This window comes from Dermacentor andersoni, chromosome 10 (genome assembly GCF_023375885.2).
Source record: "Dermacentor andersoni chromosome 10, qqDerAnde1_hic_scaffold, whole genome shotgun sequence".
Taxonomy (NCBI): domain Eukaryota; kingdom Metazoa; phylum Arthropoda; class Arachnida; order Ixodida; family Ixodidae; genus Dermacentor; species Dermacentor andersoni.
In genome coordinates this window covers 3,407,044-3,426,348 of record NC_092823.1, presented here as the reverse complement: position 1 = coordinate 3,426,348, position 19,305 = coordinate 3,407,044, and the positions used below count along the sequence as shown (strand labels likewise).

General features: G+C 44.9%; 1 long non-coding RNA gene across 1 annotated transcript; it reads left to right on the top strand.

Moving 5' to 3' along the window:
* Positions 1-2,205: 2,205 nt before the first annotated feature.
* Positions 2,206-12,843, top strand: LOC140213785 (uncharacterized). The gene is made up of 3 exons (XR_011890734.1): positions 2,206-3,754; positions 4,806-4,886; positions 10,680-12,843. It is a non-coding gene; the product is annotated as an uncharacterized lncRNA (long non-coding RNA).
* The last annotated feature ends 6,462 nt before the right edge of the window (positions 12,844-19,305 follow it).

Sequence of the window (19,305 nt, the reverse complement as noted above, 5' to 3'; positions counted from 1 at the left end):
GTGGCTGGCCCCGAACATGGCAATGTATCATTCATGCACGCTGAGCAAAGAACACATCGTTTTGCTTCTAAGAGAACAGGCCGCCGCAGTTCAAAGGAACGCGTAGCGAGCGCTCTACTTTTTCACTCGGAGTGGCTCCACCGCGCGCGCGCGCGCTCAAGATCGCGGAACAACACAGCCCTGGAGAAAGTTGATCCGTCCAGCGAGCAAAGGCCAGCCGAGGGAGATCGTGTGTCGGCCATCTCGCGTCGCCACGAAAACACGACAGTCGTTCGTCATGCCTTGGATATAACAACAAATCCTCCACGGTAAGTGAATTCTAACTGAGGTGCACATTCTCCGTATGTCATGCTATCGCCAGGAAGTCGTCGCTGCGCTTAGCCGACGCGATTGACAAAGGACTAGGCGTACGCGCTGTCTCTCGATGTCAATCTAAAAAGCCAGTCGTCGCGATAACTGCATGTGATTTTATCACTTTGCCGTTGTCTGTAAGAGCTTTAAAAATCGCAAACGCTGCCAGAACTGTGGTATGTTCAATAAGACGCTAGGCGAGAGGACGCTTAAAATGGTTAGTTCACCAGCCCGTGATTCCGAGCCTATGCGGAGCGTGATTAGCGTGCGTTTTGTGTGTTTGAATTTATTCAGTTTGGCAGTCTACTGTGTACGGAACGCTGTTGAACTAAGGAATCACATAACAGAAGGCGTAATTTTGCTGGCAGCATGCTTTTTTTTTTTATAAATAAACCGCGCGCTTGACGGTGTCTCGTGCAGAGGGAATCTGCGACCACTGAAGTTACGTGCAGCACGAGTGCTAGTTAGAAACTTTGCCGCAGGCATTCAGCTGCATGCTGCAAGAGGTCAGTTGGGCGCGTTATCTTGAACTTACTGAAAACGCATGAGGAATCCATGTTTTATGCTGAAAAAAGTATAAACCCCATATAAGCGATCTTGCGCGCGGCAGCTACAAGCGACGCGACGGAGATGGCTGTCGCGTTCGCTCGTCGCCTACAAGTCGTACTCCGTGCGAGCGACGATATTGAGCGACGCCTCCCCGGTGTTGCCGGCATGAGGGTTGCAGTCACGCGTGACGCGTGCTTTAGTAATTTACGTTGATGTATTTTACTATAAAAAGTAGCATAAAATATTTCCGGAGGTCTTGCAGTACGTTCTTATCCTTGCACGTATAAAAATTGAATCATTTGCTCGTTCCGCGCGACAATCGGTAGTATTTGAGCGATGTATGTACATCCAGTTCCGGCTTCGCGCTATTGGCTAGTCGCTCATAGCACTTCTGGGCGACGAGCGACGATTTCTAGATTTCCAGAACCGAGTCATCTGTTCAAGCGACGGCCCGTTTTGTCGCTCGAAGACGTCGCTCGTCGCCGTCGCGCACTAAATCGCTCTCACAGTGTTTATCCCTAAGACTGAACTGTTTTTGCTCATGTTGAAATGGTGTGATTATTGGTCTGGTTTTGTCTCCTGTTGCGGTTTTCGTGCACGGTGCGAAACTGAAAGGATGCTTATGGTCTACGAACTCGGTGAATTGTCGAGCAGCTAGTTACGCATCGGCATCGAATATAACGGCTGCTGTGTGGAATTACAATTGCAGGGGCGCTTTGCATACGCTTATTGTTTTGGGCATGCCTGTGCATTTGCTAATATGAGTTGGCGTGTCACAGTTATGTCATATGAACAGCTAAATCAGCCTTCCTCTGGGGGTTACAAGCGTAATGTGTGCATTTTGCTATAGCATGGCAGATCAAGATGTGTTTATCGCTTGAATATTTTTAGTAGAGAAATAAAATATCAAAATAAAATGTTGCTTTAATTCCGTGTTACCAGTCTGTCGTACACAGAACAATAGGTTGGTGTAATAAACTAATAACTGCGGTTTAACTGCAACTTTTACATGCCTACAAGAATCTAAAATGCTAGATTTCAAACTGCAGCAGTAGTCTGGTCTGTCAAAAATGAACTCCACTGCGCACTTCATGCATGAAAATAAGTTCATACCTTTTAGTAAGCTTAGATGCAGGCCGCAGTGAACTTGTTAGTATTGAAATGTGGGTAAGCTTGCCATAACAAGCCTTGTTGCCCTTTTTTATAGGCACATCCATATATCCATTGAGCTGAAGGACAATATTTTCATCCCTACTGAGCATCATGTTTGCAGCTATAATCCTCAAATTATGGCTTCAGCAGTGGCACAACCAGGGATGGTGCGGGGGGGGGGGGCACACTGGGCACGTGCTTAGGATGTGTCACAAGTGGTGTTTGCGATACACCAGACTCATGACAGACCTATGACGTCTGAAAATGACTAATATTCTATTCATTAGGAGGAGTATTCTAACATTCATGAAAAACAAGGATGAACTGTGGTATATTTGTTTTTTGCTTAAATCTAAAAATTGAAGTTAGTTTAGCAGTTGACTGTTGCAGTCATTTGGATGTTTTGCATGCATTTCACTAGGAAGACTGAGAGCTAAGACTTTTTTATTGCCATGGCCTTGACTGTCTTGATGTTGTTTTGCACCATGCCCTTGTGTTGACTTTTGCATACGATATTTTTCAGGCATCCGCTTTATATAACGCAAGAAGGCAGCTGCAAGGACACGAGGATGTGAAAGAGCCAGTGCAGCGCGACTTCACGTAGTGCAGAGGAGCCAATGCCAAAAAATCAAAATACATTGGCATGTTATTTGGACAAGAAAACTAGTATGTGGGTATATTGGGTGTACCATTTGACCAAATGTCAACAAAATCAAGATACAGTATGTTACACGAAGATGAAAATTCTCACGTGCTCCAGGCAGTCATCTTAACATGGTATATTTATGTAATGTCTCTGATTGGAAAGTCAAATCAAGTATGCTCTCTGGAGACAAACACATTACAGCAAGTGTCATTGAAAAGTTAAAAATGTGTTTTAAGAAAGCTGATTAGTTCTGAGAAGTGACTGCTTTTTGTCTTGCCTCTCAACAGATATATCCATGTGATAAAAAAATAGTGGTACAATGAAATTGCATATTTGCTTAGCGACATGATACATACTTGCAATGAGCACGGTGCCTGTGTTTACTATAAAAAGCAACAGCCCATGCTTGGTTAGGTTAGGCCAACTACAACATGCAGGCATGGTTGATTGGCGCTTATTTTATTTCTGTGTCGTGAGGTTTATTGACGTGCGTATAGGTGGAGTGGCACGCAGTATGGCTAGTACAAAAAAAGGGGGGGGGGGGCAGATATATGTAGCTCACTGTACACGACACAGGGCAAAGGAAATCCGTGTTCAGTAACTATGTTAAATGCCATGTACGTAAATTTTACAACGCTACTCGTTCGAAGCGCGCACAGGTGCATATTAAAGAAAAGTTTCCAGGGTAGATAATTTAGTTCGTAATTTACACTAATTTTGCTCTAACCACGAGACATAATAATTTGAATATACTGCACGGAAAAACCTAGAGCGAATTAAATTGTGTGTCAGCTTCGTGTGTATACATATAGTCTTTCCTATGCATTAGGTTTTTTGCGTAATGCATTAGCAGTTGACAGCCTATCTTATGATGTGTACTCTGTTTACATTACAGTTGTTTATTAGTTTACTCGTTTGTTTTGCGACTGATGAAATGCCGGCATATATATATTTTCCACATTTGACATAACCCTGTATGTTTTGCAGGGACAACCCAGGACGTGCATTTCTCAGCACCCAGTCAACTGCCAAAAGTGACTCAAACACAGGCCACCAGTAAGTGGACAACAGTTGCAATTTCACATTATGCAGTTGGCGGCTGCCTTGTACGGAGGCTTTTTTTTAATGAGATGGTGATGTCGTTCTAATGTACATTTTGACCAGAAAGGTGCGATCATGTCTCACAGAGGCATATATGGTTGCTATTCTCTGCGAGGGACGTGTTCTCGTGTTCGTGAAGCATTTGTGTTTGGCAGTATTGTCGCCCAATGAGTTGGATATAAACACTAACTCGCCACTGCCGGCAAGTAGTTGCGAGAAACGCATTATGACGCTGTAAAGTTATTTCATTAATTCGAAGGAAAGTTTCGCAGCAGGAAAAAAGGTTGCTATTCCAGGTAAACATGTCTTTTTCTCACAGGTTATCTAGCCAAACTGTGGATGCACGAAATTCGTGACTTATGAATAGATTTTAATTTATTCTTTAGTAATGCTTCTAAAAGAGACTAGAAATAGCATGTGACTACCTCTGCAATCAGCAGACCATACATTTACAGTCATAAGTGGCAGTTCCATGCAGTCTGGCACTTTATATAACCTTTCCTTTCAGCAACATTGGAACTGGTGGCTGCGTTTTCAGAAGGAGAAGTGCACTTGACACTGTATATGAATGTGTGAATTCGGTTTTCTTTGTATGTGTCGGCTCACTGACAAACAGTGGAAAAATCTGTTGTACCATGAGCCTGACGACGCCTTCTGGTGCTAGAAATGCAGCACTTCGTATTTTATAGTACTGCATGACATTTAAATCAAAGCTACCACATAAAATGATCAAGAAAACTAACCGCTGTTATAGCTGTTTTCCTCAAAGAACGCTTGTCCTTTATGGGCTGTGTTAATCTGAGCTCTCCACCGATGTTTCAGTAGTATTATCCCTTAGTGAGTGAGAGATTGGGGGCAATTAATCGTGTTAGTGTAAGTGGTGTCCTAATTATGTGCATTTGTTCCAACAAAGTTGTCTAGATTACTTTATTGTGTAGTGTAAAGCTTATGAAACCATCAGCAACTACTGAGTTGCTAACGCGCATATGGATTTGTCACTATACAGGTGGAACTCGGCTGTACCACTGCAGTGCTGCGGAAATTGCCTTCACCAGCGGCTTTGCAACAGCTGTTTCGCAGCATGTCGGTATGTGTTAATTTATAATTATGTTGGGATGGGCTAGTATTATGGACCACTGCTACTCTGTATTGTGACAGATCCATATGATAAGGGATGTAATGGGCACAGCGAAAACCTTTGAATTTTTTACTATGGTACATAAATAGGCTCTCCTTTTCGTCACTGGAGCAGGAGAGAAGGGCATGCAGGCACTCCTGAATGTACATATATTTCAAAACATGAGACACACACACACACACACACACACACACACACACACACACACACACACACACACACACACACACACACACACACACACACACACACACACACACACACACACACACACGCACACACACACACACACACACACACACATACACGCACACACACACAATTAAACTAAAGGCAGGGACGTTCCATCTTTCATCTTGAATTGAATTGTGCAGCGCAAAAATACAACACAGACCACAGAGAAGCACACATGTTAACAGGTTTGATACACACGTTAGTTCAACAGATTTGATACTTCAAGTGTGCTATATTACACAAGGGGGAAGGGAAAGGGGAGAAAATCTGAAAAAAAAAGTGGAGTGGAAAAAAAGGAATCGTGCCAAAAAGCATGAGAAGCATCGCGCAGCCAGGATCACCAGCAGGACATCTAAAAAGCACTCTGATAAAATTACATACAGGACAACCTTACGTATAGTTTGTTTCAATCAACTCAGATCACATGCAGCCATTACTGCAATCAAGTTGTTTCCTTATGTCATATGAGGGAATGATGTGGGCCCAAAAAACTGTTTAGAGCTGAAGGATTATGTTCCATTCTAGCCTCATTGCCTGCTTTTTTATCATATTGTTATCAGCTGCTTATGTTAGCGACAAAAAGTAAGAGTACGAACTGTTTCCCGATTCGCCATTCCACACAACATGTATTTGTGACTATATGTGCATGCAGATGATCCATAGTTGAAAAATATTCAGTACAGTAGAATCTCATTACAAGGTGCACTTGGTTGTAAGAGACATCTGAAAATGGTTTGGTTGGTTTTCCGATGTTTGCCACGTTAACAATACTGTATACAAGAGACACCTTTGTTACTAAGGGTGACTTTTTAAGTATTCATTACTTCGAAGGGACACAACCCAGACACATTCACTTTGTGCACCTTGTGTGCTCCGAAGGGCGTAAAGATCACGCAATCCTTACACAAGTCAATCGCGCATGTCTCTTTTAGCATGAACCAGAAAAGGAGGGTAACGAGGACAGTGCAGGGCAGAAAGTGTCGGCAGTTGAAGCTGACGAGCGTCTAAGAGCACCTCAAAGGTACAGCGAGCAACAAGGCTTGCAAAGTGAAGTGTTTAAATTCCGAAGTTGGGAAGGAAGCTAACACAATCTACAGTCACTAAAAAGCTGTGAATGTCTTCTATAAAGGGCCCCTAAACAGTGGCGTAGCTAGGTCATCTGGCACCCGGGGCCCATAGGTCTTCTGTCACCCCCCCCCCCCCCCCGGGTGTAGTCGAGGAAGGCGAGGATATCGACAGTTTCCTGGTTTCAGCACCAGTACAGCCGCTTTGGATACCGCGCACGTCCCCCGGGTCCCCCTCTCCTTCGCTTTCTTTCCCAGAGATCGCGAATGCAGTAGGTATTGGCGGCGAGGAGTTACGGAGTCGCCATCTATCGGAAGCGCCTCGCTGGCGTAGTATTAGGGATCACGCGGCGCGCTCCTCATAGGGTTTGCTGTCAGCGCTCACTGAAAACGCCACGCGGGAGCTCTCCCGGACATTTTTGTAAATACTTTTGAAACGAGAGAAGTTTTTTACTGTCTAAATAATAATCTTGAGCAAACTGAAAGCACATAATCGTTTACAGACGCTATCTTTTTACCGAATACGTACAGTGAACGCCACTGTGCACGGTCGCCGCGATGTAGTCTCCCGAACCGTCTTCTTGCGTGAAAGATAGGCAAACGCTGAGAGCAAACTATGTGAAATATGTTCTTATAGTGTTTGTATAACTAAATGGAGCGTAATAAACGAAACCTCAATGCAGCGATCACACAGCTTCGCAGCGACCGACTGCGCGTCTGCATGCTCGTCCGCGTACTGTTTCGCTTTCGCTGCGTGCGCGTTTTCGCATCTTGCCATGAGCTTTAGGCCGCAGAATATGAGCATTTGACAGTGTACAAGCAACCATTGTTGCGTGGGCGCTATCAGAGCTGTTCAAAAATATTCATTGTAGAGACTTCGACGCCTACGGGGACTGTGATGTGCCGTCGCGACGATTCAATCTTTTTTGTTTTCTAAATTCTTGGACGTTTCAATATTATTTCTCGAGTTGCGTCGCACTATATGTTTATCAGTGTTCTCAGGGTGCGATTTCCCGCTGCTTCTTTTTTTGTAATCCAGTGCATTAATTCATAACAAAAACATGACCATATGCCATGCTTCTTTTTTAATGTGCTTCTTACCACTCCCTTTCCCCTCCAGTGAACTTGCAAGTATCTATAGCATCGACAAGTTCGTAGACCCAACCGTCATGACATTATAGTCGGGCAGCGGACTCGGGCGAGCCTCTCAGTGCGCGTTTTCCGAACATCGCAGACCCGGCGCCGTAGCAGAAATCTTCCTCGCGTCTGTGCTTGCTGCATACCCGAGTTGTAGCAGATGACTGTTTTCCGGTTCTAAGTTTCGCGAGCCAAGGTTCACGCAGCTTCTTGTCCCGTGGCTACTTGTGAATAAAGCTGACACCGGGCTCCGTTGCGTACGTTTGGAACTGCGGCACCGAGCAGTAGCTTACCATGTTGCGTGCCTTCAAAGGCAGCCACTGCCTATTGTAGTGCTTTCAAGCGTTGTAAAGGAGACACTCGAAGCGGGAAAATCTCGCCACTAAATGAGGACCGCAGCGTACGAGGGAACTTAAACTCTCGTTTTCCGCCCGCTTCGGCGCTCCCGAAGCAGCCGACGCGGCCGCTATGTCCACGTGATCCATAATAGCACGTCACGCCGACGGTGGCGCCAGATTTTCCAGTGGTGCAGCTCGAGGCCAGTACACGCTGTTTTTTTCTGCGCCAAATAACAGAGGGTGCTGCACTGATAACTTGTGATAAGCGCATGTGCACATCTTGTCAAACTGTAAGGCTTGGCAACCAATACAAATGCGGCATCGTAGAAAATACGGGTCACGTCACAAGTAAAAAAAAAAATTACAAAGTTTTAACCATGTTTTAACTACCAATTTTAGCGGCAACATTTCATTTGCGAAATTGAAGGCCGACATTCATATCTTGCCCAACAACAACTTCACAAAAATCGTCGTAGGTACTATGGCCCGCAGTATTTTGGCTGTGGGTAGCCCTGAACGAAAACGAAAATTAAATTGTGTCTGAGTGACGCTAATCTGCCCACCATATTAGAAAAACGGAAAACGCCACCTGCCTCCCTGCTGCGCGGGCGCCAATGTTATGACAATTACGAGTTCTCTTCATTCTGCTCAATAAAGCCTTGTTTTTATTTGTTGCTATACGGACAAACGTGATTATCCGAGCTGCGGTACCACCAAAAGATTGGGAACAGTATAGAGCACGCTTCGCGTCGATTCTTGGCGTCACCATTAAAAAAAAAAGGAAAAAAAAAGACCGCAATGAAGCCCGTGCAAGCGAAACCTGTTGGTCTGCACTAGCAATGGAGAGGGTTGATGGATCAACCTCACTGGTCCACTATTTCATATTTCTTTCGCTACTGCCATACTGGGCGCCGCCTGCAGTGCCACGGTACTGTAGGTTGTAGCACCCAAAACGATTTTGTTTAAGAAGCTTTTGTTGAGTTAATTATCTGACTTTGAGTCCTCAATTCTGGAATTGAAGTGCCTCCTCTATAAGTGCTAATTAATGGATTATTAAGGATATGGTTATTACTTATCTGCCATACTTTTCACGCTACCGAATTCCTAGTAATCACAAAGACACATAACTTCATAGAATATCGGTAAATATCCTTAGAAAATTCACGTTTTTTTTTTTTGTAAAATTCTGTGCAACTGACACAGACTCTCTACTTGTGACATGAAGTCACACAACACAACAGTTTTCTTAAACGTTCGAGGAAGGAAAGCGTGAAACATAACGGCAGGTTTCGCAGCGGCTTCTCGGAGCGAGCGGGAGAGGGGAAGTAAAAGCGAGCTGAACATCGCGGCGCCCGCGACTACAGCCTGTCGAGTCACATGCGGCCAACCTCTTCGGCCGCACCGAGTCTGAAGACGATCCAGAGAATCCCATTCGCGACTTTTGACGGCCGCACTTATGCAACGTCGCTCTCAACGAACGCTTCACCTTAAACACGAGCGCCGGGCGCGCTCGTTGAACGCCCACTTGCTACTGTCTTTGTTCGTCTTCGCTGTGCGTTCTGAACGGAAGGGACCGAAGAGCATTAACGCCCTACTATGCCTCACTGTATGTTTAGCGACTCCTGCTCCCAGCATGGACATGAAACGTTCCGCTAAGGCGAATAGTTTAGCGACCATTTTGCGAATTAGATTTTTTGGCCCGCACATTCGTGCAATTATTTCGTGGGGTGTTAATAGACCTGCAGCCGACAATTCTTCGGCGCAACGCATCGGGTACGTTAGCTCGGGCTACTGGATACCGGAGCATTCTTTGCCATTTGCGCCCAGTCAAGCCGGCGGAAAGAGGGACGTCTTCAGGCGTATGACACCCCCCCGCCCCCCCCCGCTGGCCCCTTGCACCCGGGGCCCACGGCCCCCCGGCCCCCCCTGTTGCTACGCCACTGCTCCTAAACCACCGAGGTTGAAATTTAGTTGCGGTGTTGCAGTTCTACACAATAAGGCAATGAACAGGTAGCCACGAGAATTTTTCGAAACGGTGCAGTAATAGTGGAGCTACGTGTGTTTGATTATCGAAAAGTAGTCCCCACTCATTTTACTCTTTCATCTGGTACACGCCATATGGACAGTATCGTCTTTTCCTTGCCTAGTACACCTCCAAATGTTACGGGACAGGCCAACACCAACGAGCTCTGTTGCTGCCGCGCTGGCCCGTCGTCCTGCGAGGGGTGGCGCTAATACAACGGAACTGTATGGTGACTCGTGTTGAAGAGCCTCATAGGGAGACCCTTCTGTTGGCGTTTCTGTTCTTTGCCCCCATTGGCTGCCCACAATGGCATCGCGCGCAACGCGACGAGGAAGAAGGAGTGTGTGTATTTGCTTGCAGGCCTTGCCGGCAGTCGTACACTTTCGTTCGACCAATCGACAGCACCGGAAACTGGTGACATCATCAGAGACAGCCTGGTGACGTCAGGACAAGCTGGGGGGTGCAGGATAGGTCCAGAGAGGCGCACGGGGTCATTGTCTTCATATTGTGGTGCTCCGGCAGTGCTACGCACTCTGGCATTTGGCTTCGTCGATCGTGACGGCATTCTGATTTTGATACGCGTGTTTACTTGAAATGTTCAAAAAATGTCGAGAAGTGGTTTAGGGGCCCTTTAAGCCACCCTGAGCATTTATTCCTTCAGATATATCAAAACATACTTTAGTGATGATGCATAATAAAGTGATCTAGTCGGGCTCCTCAGTGTCTCAAAATTTTTGGTTTCGAGAGACATGTTTCCCGTGCCTCTTGAATATCTTCTGATGAGGCTTTACTGTAATATACACAAACAATTGTGTAACTCCTCCTGCAAGTATTATTCTTTAAGCCCGGTCACTTATGTGCAAAGCTTGTGGTTAAGTCTTGATGTCCGTACTTTTTAGAGCTATATTTATTAATTCATGCTGTTCTTATTGGTTCTTCGATGCAGGAGACAATGCCTACGAAATTATTGGCCCTGATCATGAGAGCCCTCAAGGGGCAAACAACATCTCTGTTGCAGAAGTGAGCCCGATACCACTTGGAAGTTACCATGACAGATGACACGGCAGCAATAGATACAGAGACTGCCATGTCTACTGCAGCTGCAACAGTGTACGAGGCAAGCAGCAGCGCGTCAGCATCAGCAGCAGTGTCAGAAGGAACCACACCAGGCCTGGTAGAGCAACATGTGTGCTATCACTGACTTTTTTTGTAGTGGATACAACTCATTTGCTCAACATACAAAAGCTTTTCACCACGACAGTGAGCCAGTGTTATTGTGCAGCAAGTGCAAGACTAAGTTAGGTGTTATAACACAGTACAAGCATCACTTTAATATATGCAAATGCAAACATATTACAGTTGTTGCCTCCCCAGCCAGCCCACATAGTGACAACAATGTTGAACACATGGTGGGACACACCTCTCCCCCATTACAAGATAGTAGAGACTGTCAGTGTTGTTGCTAGATTGACTGGTCTTTGTAGGCAACTAGAAGGACAACACAGGTGTAATAAGATTGTTGTTGATGTTGTTGTTGAAGAGGTAAAAAAGAAGTTTGATGCAGCTGAAGTGCCAACTGATATTGAGCAAATCAGAAGCAACCACCTGAGAAAGCAACACTATCGAAATTTGGGTATCTATGTGCCGCCAACTCTGGTAAGAATGGCATAGGACAGAAGTGTGATGAAAATCACACAGACACTGCTGTTGCATCACTGGCCACAGTGAGCAGCGACTTGTAGGGCAAGAGAGTCAACTGAAACTAACATTATGATATAGTGTCATGCTCCCATGTGACCACTTTTCAAGTTATTTTGCAAGATACAGCTCAACCTCCAGAAACGAGACTGCAACTTGTCTGTAAAAAAGCTTTCACAAAAAATTATTCATAACACTATTAACATAGCAGTATCTTTTTTTTTGTGTCGGTTCGAGGTTCCCGGCTGTCCATTAATGCAAAAATTGAGGAAAAAAAGAACATGTGTCGTACTTACACCTTTTTAACAAGTACGAGGGGGACAGAACTTTTCTAGTCATGCATCTTCATCATACTATCAAGTTTTTAAATGCCTTTTATAATTATTATTACCAGTTATATCTGAGTGCATTTTTTGCATGTAGCAGGTGTAAAATCAGGTCAGTTGGATCAGATGCCTTATCTGCAAGCGAGCCCTATATTCAGCAAATTTGAATTAAAATAGTTACGTTAGAGACGCAGTCTTTCAGCACTTTATTGCCTGTGGTTTAAGCATTGCTCAATACTTTTGTGGGTGGCGATTTCAACCGGCACAGCACTGCGCTTTGCCACAGTCACATTTGTCTTCAAAGCGGTGTTTACCATTTGTGTTGATCTGTTTGTGTATGCATAGAGCAAGTTTTTAATTTATATTTTTCTGCATTCTTCTGCTTGCATCAAGCTTGTATAAGGCAGTTACAAAATGTGGGTCACTATAACGAACTGTTCTGTTGAGCTTACACTTGCAAATAATCGTGTTCAGATGGCCGCACTTCTACGCGGGTGCACCGCTAGCTTTGTGTATGTTCTCATGTTTGTATAAAGCTTATATAAGCTAGTTAGAAAATGTATGTCACTAAGCATTGTGATATTCTTTAAAGAACTGCTTGGTTGGTTTTACACTTGTGAATTAGTATTGAGGCGGTGGTATTCCCATGTATGCCCACTGCTAGCTTTCTGTGTCCTCACGTGTTTGTATTAGGTTTCTACAAGGGAGTTACAGCATGTACGTCACTAAGCGCTGTGATATTTTTTAAAGAACTGCTTTGTTGGTTTTACGCCTGTGAGTAATAGTACTCGGGTGGCACTAGTCATGTGTAGGTACACAGGGACCATTTGTATACATTATGCTCATGTAAAGCAGTTACAAAGTGTATGTCACTAATTACTGTGATATTTGTTGAATTGCTGTGATGGTTTTACACATGTGAATAATAGTGGTCAGGACACAGTACTTGCGGTGTATAGTTGAATTTATACACTGCCAAGACATTGGCTGTATACGTACCAAAGAAATGTATGTCATTATATTGTTGTGATTATTACTGTTTGGATTTTATTAAACTGTAATAAAATTGTTTCTTGTATCTATTGAGGTATGGCAATTTGTCATGCAACCAAACTGAGGACCTGAACTTGTGCATACAAATAAACAGCTAATTTAAGAGTATACTGCTCATATTCTGCTAAACCAGTTTAACAAACCTTGTACTACAATGCTGGAAAAATGACAGAGCTGACTCGGATGTACAGAAAAAGTTCTGCACTGGCTGAAGGACTGCCCCACACTGGAGTTCGTAATGTTGCGTTTATTGGAGTAGAACAGAAAGTGCACTTCTATTAAAAATGCGACAGTCGGTGCAGAAACATAAGGCAGACGAGCGGATGTGGCACATTTTTTTCAGGGCCCTCCATGCCTACTACTGCATTTCTAGTCTTCCTGTGCTCTGCGTATAAGCCCCTGTTCAGCCAAGGTTTTTACTCCATGACAGTTGTTCTACTGGGTTCGTAGCAATATTGAAGAAAAAAATTCGATGGTTTTCAAGGACTTTCGAGGCCCCGACACAGTAACTTTAAGGACCTCGTGCAATGTGTGTAGTAGTTTGGACAGGCAATAACTTGTTCAAGAACACCATTAACTTTAATGCAAACAAAAGAAAACAAAACAAATCGCATTTCAGTGATTTCAAACATTTGAAAGACTGCTAATTTGCCTTTCACCGCCCACCACTAAACGCACACAAGGAAGCATTTCAAGAAAGCGCTCAAAGTTTTTCTGCAATAGCACAATTAACTACTTGGACCTGCAACATTTGCAGTTTTTGAATACTGTTTGGTTTGACAGTGTATGTGATGTCATCTGTTGCCTCAGCTTTTTTCACCATCAAATAAGCAATAGTCATTTCTAATTTCTTTTTATTGTGTCTGTCGCTCTCAATTTACTCTTCACGGCTTCTCTTCGAATGCCTCAACTGTTGAGCTTCCTGCTTCTGCTCCTCCAAGCACATTTGTCGCCGGTTCCATGTGCATAAAACTGGTATCTGCAGCTCCTTTGTAATTTCAACTTTAAGGATGTCGCTTTCCTTCTATTACCTCTAGAGACAATTTTCTGTGACATGCGAAAGAGTGTCACAGAAGGGAAAAAAAGCGCTTGGCAATGTCTGCTAAGTCTAGCCAAGTGCAAAAGTTTAAGGACTTTCCAGTACTTCTAAAAATTCAAGGGTTTTCAATGCCTTGAAAATAGCATTTTAGAAATAAAGGATTTTCAAGGATCGCTACAAACCCTGGATTCTAGCACCTAAATAATTTTACAAGCTTATTTTGGCATGGAGTTACGAAATTCATGCTTTCTAGCTAACGCTGCACTATCTCTGTACAGTGAAGCCACGAGAGCGCAACTATTTTGGAGTAAAGAAAAATACTGAAAGCTTTTAATACCACTCTTCTTTTTTTCTATGGAGCTTCGTATTGCCTAGTTAAGTTTACGAATGTGCCTGGTTTTGGCGGGCGTTTCTTCGACATTTTCTGGAAGAAGCAGATGTCTAGCCCCCGTATTCAGAAATGTATCTTAATACAAAGCTCATCCTTGACTTGATATAAACGACGCCTGGTGCGAACGTCCCCCAAGACGCTCACTGCCTTTCTTTTGGTGCGTTCACGACTTGCGTCGTTTAGATCAAGTCAAGCATGGGCTTCAAGTTATGATGCATTTCTGCATATGGGGGTAAGCGTGCACAATTCCGGGCAACGCGCTGTGCCATTGACACTGAGAGAAAACGGGGAAAACAGAGTTAACCACTTATGCTCCTAAACTTTCGCGTACCTGTGGTGTGCGTGTATCGTGGAAGAAGAAACAGCGCAAACACAAGGACGAAAAAAAGCATCAACCACACCAGCGCTTCGTGGTGTGGCATGTTTTTGCGTCGTCCTTGTATTGCGCTGTTTCTTCTAAAATGCTCAACCAACTAGCCGGCAAGTCCATCCTGTGCATATATAAATTGAACACACGCATGAGTGTAGATGGTCTTCGAAGCTTTTAGAACGAGCACTGCCACAGGATACGAGCAGTGCACGCGTAACAAGTGGACACATTAGTCATTTAAACATGCGTGCCAATGCATTTGACGCGGCTATCGGCATAAGCAGTCTCCAAATGCTGGAATGCACGCGCTTCAAAACGCTAGCGATCCGCTGCTAATGCTGGACAACAGCTCACAGCGGACTGAACCAAACTCTAAACTAATGCACTTGAAAAGAACGCCTACACGGCAGCGTGAGGCACGTCAAAATGCCTGGTACTGGCGTCGCAGTTGCTCACCAGTATACGCGCGAATTAAATTCACATACGTGGATGGTTGGCGCAATACTTTGTATCCGCGTATTTTGGAGAACATGGACTGGAGAAGCACTCGATCATGAGCTGAACGGCACATTTGTTATTTTCCTGCGGTGACGACAAGCCGTGAATAGTCCTCACGTTGTCGTCTACGTTGTCTTCCTTCGTTAGTCGTAGCAAGGAATGGAAATGATGCAAACGCACACGTATTCCAGTACACAACAGCACAGCACACTGCAGAGAAACCCCACCCACCACAGCCGATTCATCAAATACGTTTGGTATATATATAACCTCTAAAAGAACACGACTGGGCGTGGCGGCGCTGTGGTGTAATGGTTATGATGTGTGTTTTGAATTGTACAAATGCGAGTGTACGCGGGTTCGAATTCACGTGATGTATAGAGCATTGTGATTCTTGATAAGTATGTGATTTCCTTGACAATTGTATTCTAATTAGATTGTGTGACTCCTGATTGTGAAATTTGCGGAGATATTTGCAGATTAAGTGTTAATTCGCTTTTTTTTTCTCCTCAGTGGCGTTCGTGACGCATACGCATAGGCCACTTCAGAGCAGTCACGCCTCACGGTAGGCAGCAAATAGCCAGGAAAAAATGACTTTAAAATCCTGCATAACTTTGCTCACGCCTATTCTGAAGACCGCTTGGAATCGGGCCAGTGTCTCTGAGGAGCCGCCTAGGGAACAGTATATCAGCGGCCCTAATTTGATCTGATTTCCTGCCTGCATGCGTGACCAGGACTTGGCTAAGAGGGTATTGGGAAGAGTACTAGCACTCTGTTCTGAAGGAGTACAAGCACTCTGTTTGGGGGAGTAGAAGTACTCGGTCTGGCGGTGTACTATTAACCCTGCGGGGAGAGTATCAGCACTCTGCGGAAGAGTACTAGCACTCCCTGTGGGAAGAGTATTATCACTCTGCGGAAGAGTACTAGCAATCCCTTGCGGTGGAGTAACAAAACTCTGTCAGGAGGAGTTGACCTACTCTCTCTCAAAGAGGGTCGATCTACTCTCGAAAAGAGAGTGAAATATGGGACAAGCAGCTACTCCCTTAAAGAGAGTGCCCGGCACTCCCTTAGTTTTTAGAGTGTACTGGGTAAACTTTTGACACCTTCTCTGACCCCTAGCATTTCTGTTACTAATTCAGGTACTCTTTTGGGGTGCCTGTGAAGCACAGTGGCCCCGCCCGGCGTTCTGCCGCAGTTAGCAAAGAGCAGCTGGGCAGCGCGACGCAGTTCGTGTCGTGTGTACTGAATTTTACTGGGACAAGTTCGTGACACACTCTCTGACCCAGTGGCGTAGCAACAGGGGGGGCCGGGGGGCCGTGGGCCCCGGGTGCAAGGGGCCAGCGGGGGGGGCGGGGGGGTGTCATACGCCTGAAGACGTCCCTTTTTCCGGCGGCTTGACTGGGCGCAAATGGCAAAGAATGCTCCGGTATCCAGTAGCCCGAGCTAACGTACCCGATGCGTTGCGCCGAAGAATTGTCGGCTGCAGGTCTATTAACACCCCACGAAATAATTGCACGAATGTGCGGGCCAAAAAATCTAATTCGCAAAATGGTCGCTAAACTATTCGCCTTAGCGGAACGTTTCATGTCCATGCTGGGAGCAGGAGTCGCTAAACATACAGTGAGGCATAGTAGGGCGTTAATGCTCTTCGGTCCCTTCCGTTCAGAACGCACAGCGAAGACGAACAAAGACAGTAGCAAGTGGGCGTTCAACGAGCGCGCCCGGCGCTCGTGTTTAAGGTGAAGCGTTCGTTGAGAGCGACGTTGCATAAGTGCGGCCGTCAAAAGTCGCGAATGGGATTCTCTGGATCGTCTTCAGGCTCGGTGCGGCCGAAGAGGTTGGCCGCATGTGACTCGACAGGCTGTAGTCGCGGGCGCCGCGATGTTCAGCTCGCTTTTACTTCCCCTCTCCCGCTCGCTCCGAGAAGCCGCTGCGAAACCTGCCGTTATGTTTCACGCTTTCCTTCCTCGAACGTTTAAGAAAACTGTTGTGTTGTGTGACTTCATGTCACAAGTAGAGAGTCTGTGTCAGTTGCACAGAATTTTACAAAAAAAAAAACGTGAATTTTCTAAGGATATTTACCGATATTCTATGAAGTTATGTGTCTTTGTGATTACTAGGAATTCGGTAGCGTGAAAAGTATGGCAGATAAGTAATAACCATATCCTTAATAATCCATTAATTAGCACTTATAGAGGAGGCACTTCAATTCCAGAATTGAGGACTCAAAGTCAGATAATTAACTCAACAAAAGCTTCTTAAACAAAATCGTTTTGGGTGCTACAACCTACAGTACCGTGGCACTGCAGGCGGCGCCCAGTATGGCAGTAGCGAAAGAAATATGAAATAGTGGACCAGTGAGGTTGATCCACTATACTGATGGGCGATTTCAATGCCAAGGTAGGCAAGAAGCATGCTGGAGACAAGGCAGTGGGGGAATATGGCATAGGCACTAGGAATAGCAGGGGGGAGGTATTAGTAGAGTTTGCAGAACAGAATAATATGAGGATAATGAATACCTTCTTACGCAAGCGGAATAAACGAAAGTGGACATGGAGGAGCCCGAACGGCGAGACTAGAAATGAAATAGATTTCATACTCTGCGCTAACCCTGGCATCATACAAGATGTGGACGTGCTCGGTAAGGTGCGCTGCAGTGACCACAGGATGGTAAGAACTCGAATTAGCCTAGACCTGAGGAGGGAACGGAGGAAACTGGTACATAAGAAGCCGATCAATGAGTTAGCGCTAAGAGGGAAAATAGAGGAATTCCAGATCAAGCTACAGAACAGGTATTCGGCCTTAAGTCACGAAGAGGACCTTAGTGTTGAAGCAATGAACGACAATCTTGTGGGCATCATTAAGGAGTGTGCAATAGAAGTCGGTGGTAACTCGGTTAGACAGGATACCAGTAAGCTATCGCAGGAGACGAAAGATCTGATCAAGAAACGCCAATGTATGAAAGCCTCTAACCCTACAGCTAGAATAGAACTGGCAGAACTTTCGAAGTTAATCAACAAGCGTAAGACAGCTGACATAAGGAAGTATAACATGGATAGAATTGAACAAGCTCTCAGGAACGGAGGAAGCCTAAAGGCAGTGAAGAAGAAACTAGGAATTGGCAAGAATCAGATGTATGCGCTAAGAGACAAAGCCGGCAATATCATTACTAATATGGATGAGATAGTTCAAGTGGCTGAGGAGTTCTATAGAGATTTATACAGTACGAGTGGCACCCACGATGATAATGGAAGAGAGAATAATCTAGAGGAATTCGATGTCCCAGAAGTAACGCCGGAAGAAGTAAAGAAAGCCTTGGGAGCTATACAAAGGGGGAAGGCAGCTGGGGAGGATCAGGTAACAGCAGATTTGCTGAAGGATGGTGGGCAGATTGTTCTAGAAAAACTGGCCACCCTGTATACACAATGCCTCAAGACCTCGAGCGTACCGGAATCTTGGAAGAACGCTAACATAATCCTAATCCATAAGAAAGGCGACGCCAAAGACTTGAAAAATTATAGACCGATCAGCTTACTGTCCGTTGCCTACAAAGTATTTACTAAGGTAATTGCAAATAGAATCCGGAACACCTTAGACTTCCGTCAACCAAAGGACCAGGCAGGATTCCGTAAAGGCTACTAAACAATAGATCATATTCACACTATCAATCAGGTGATAGAGAAATGTGCGGAATATAACCAACCATTATATATAGCTTTCATTGATTACGAGAAAGCGTTTGATTCAGTCGAAACCTCAGCAGTCATGGAGGCATTGCGGAATCAGGGTGTAGACGAGCCGTATGTAAAAATACTGAAAGATATCTATAGCGGCTCCACAGCCACTGTACTCCTCCATAAAGAAAGCAACAAAATCCCAATAAAGAAAGGCGTCAGGCAGGGAGATACGATCTCTCCAATGCTATTCACAGCGTGTTTACAGGAGGTATTCAGAGACCTGGATTGGGAAGAATTGGGGATAAGAGTAAATGGCGAATACCTTAGTAACTTGCGCTTCGCTGATGATATTGCCTTGCTTAGTAACTCAGGGGACCAACTGCAATGCATGCTCACTGATCTGGAGAGGCAGAGCAGAAGGGTGGGACTAAAAATGAATCTGCAGAAAACTAAAGTAATGTTTAACAGCCTCGGAAGGGAACAGCAGTTTACGATAGGTAGCGAGACACTGGAAGTGGTA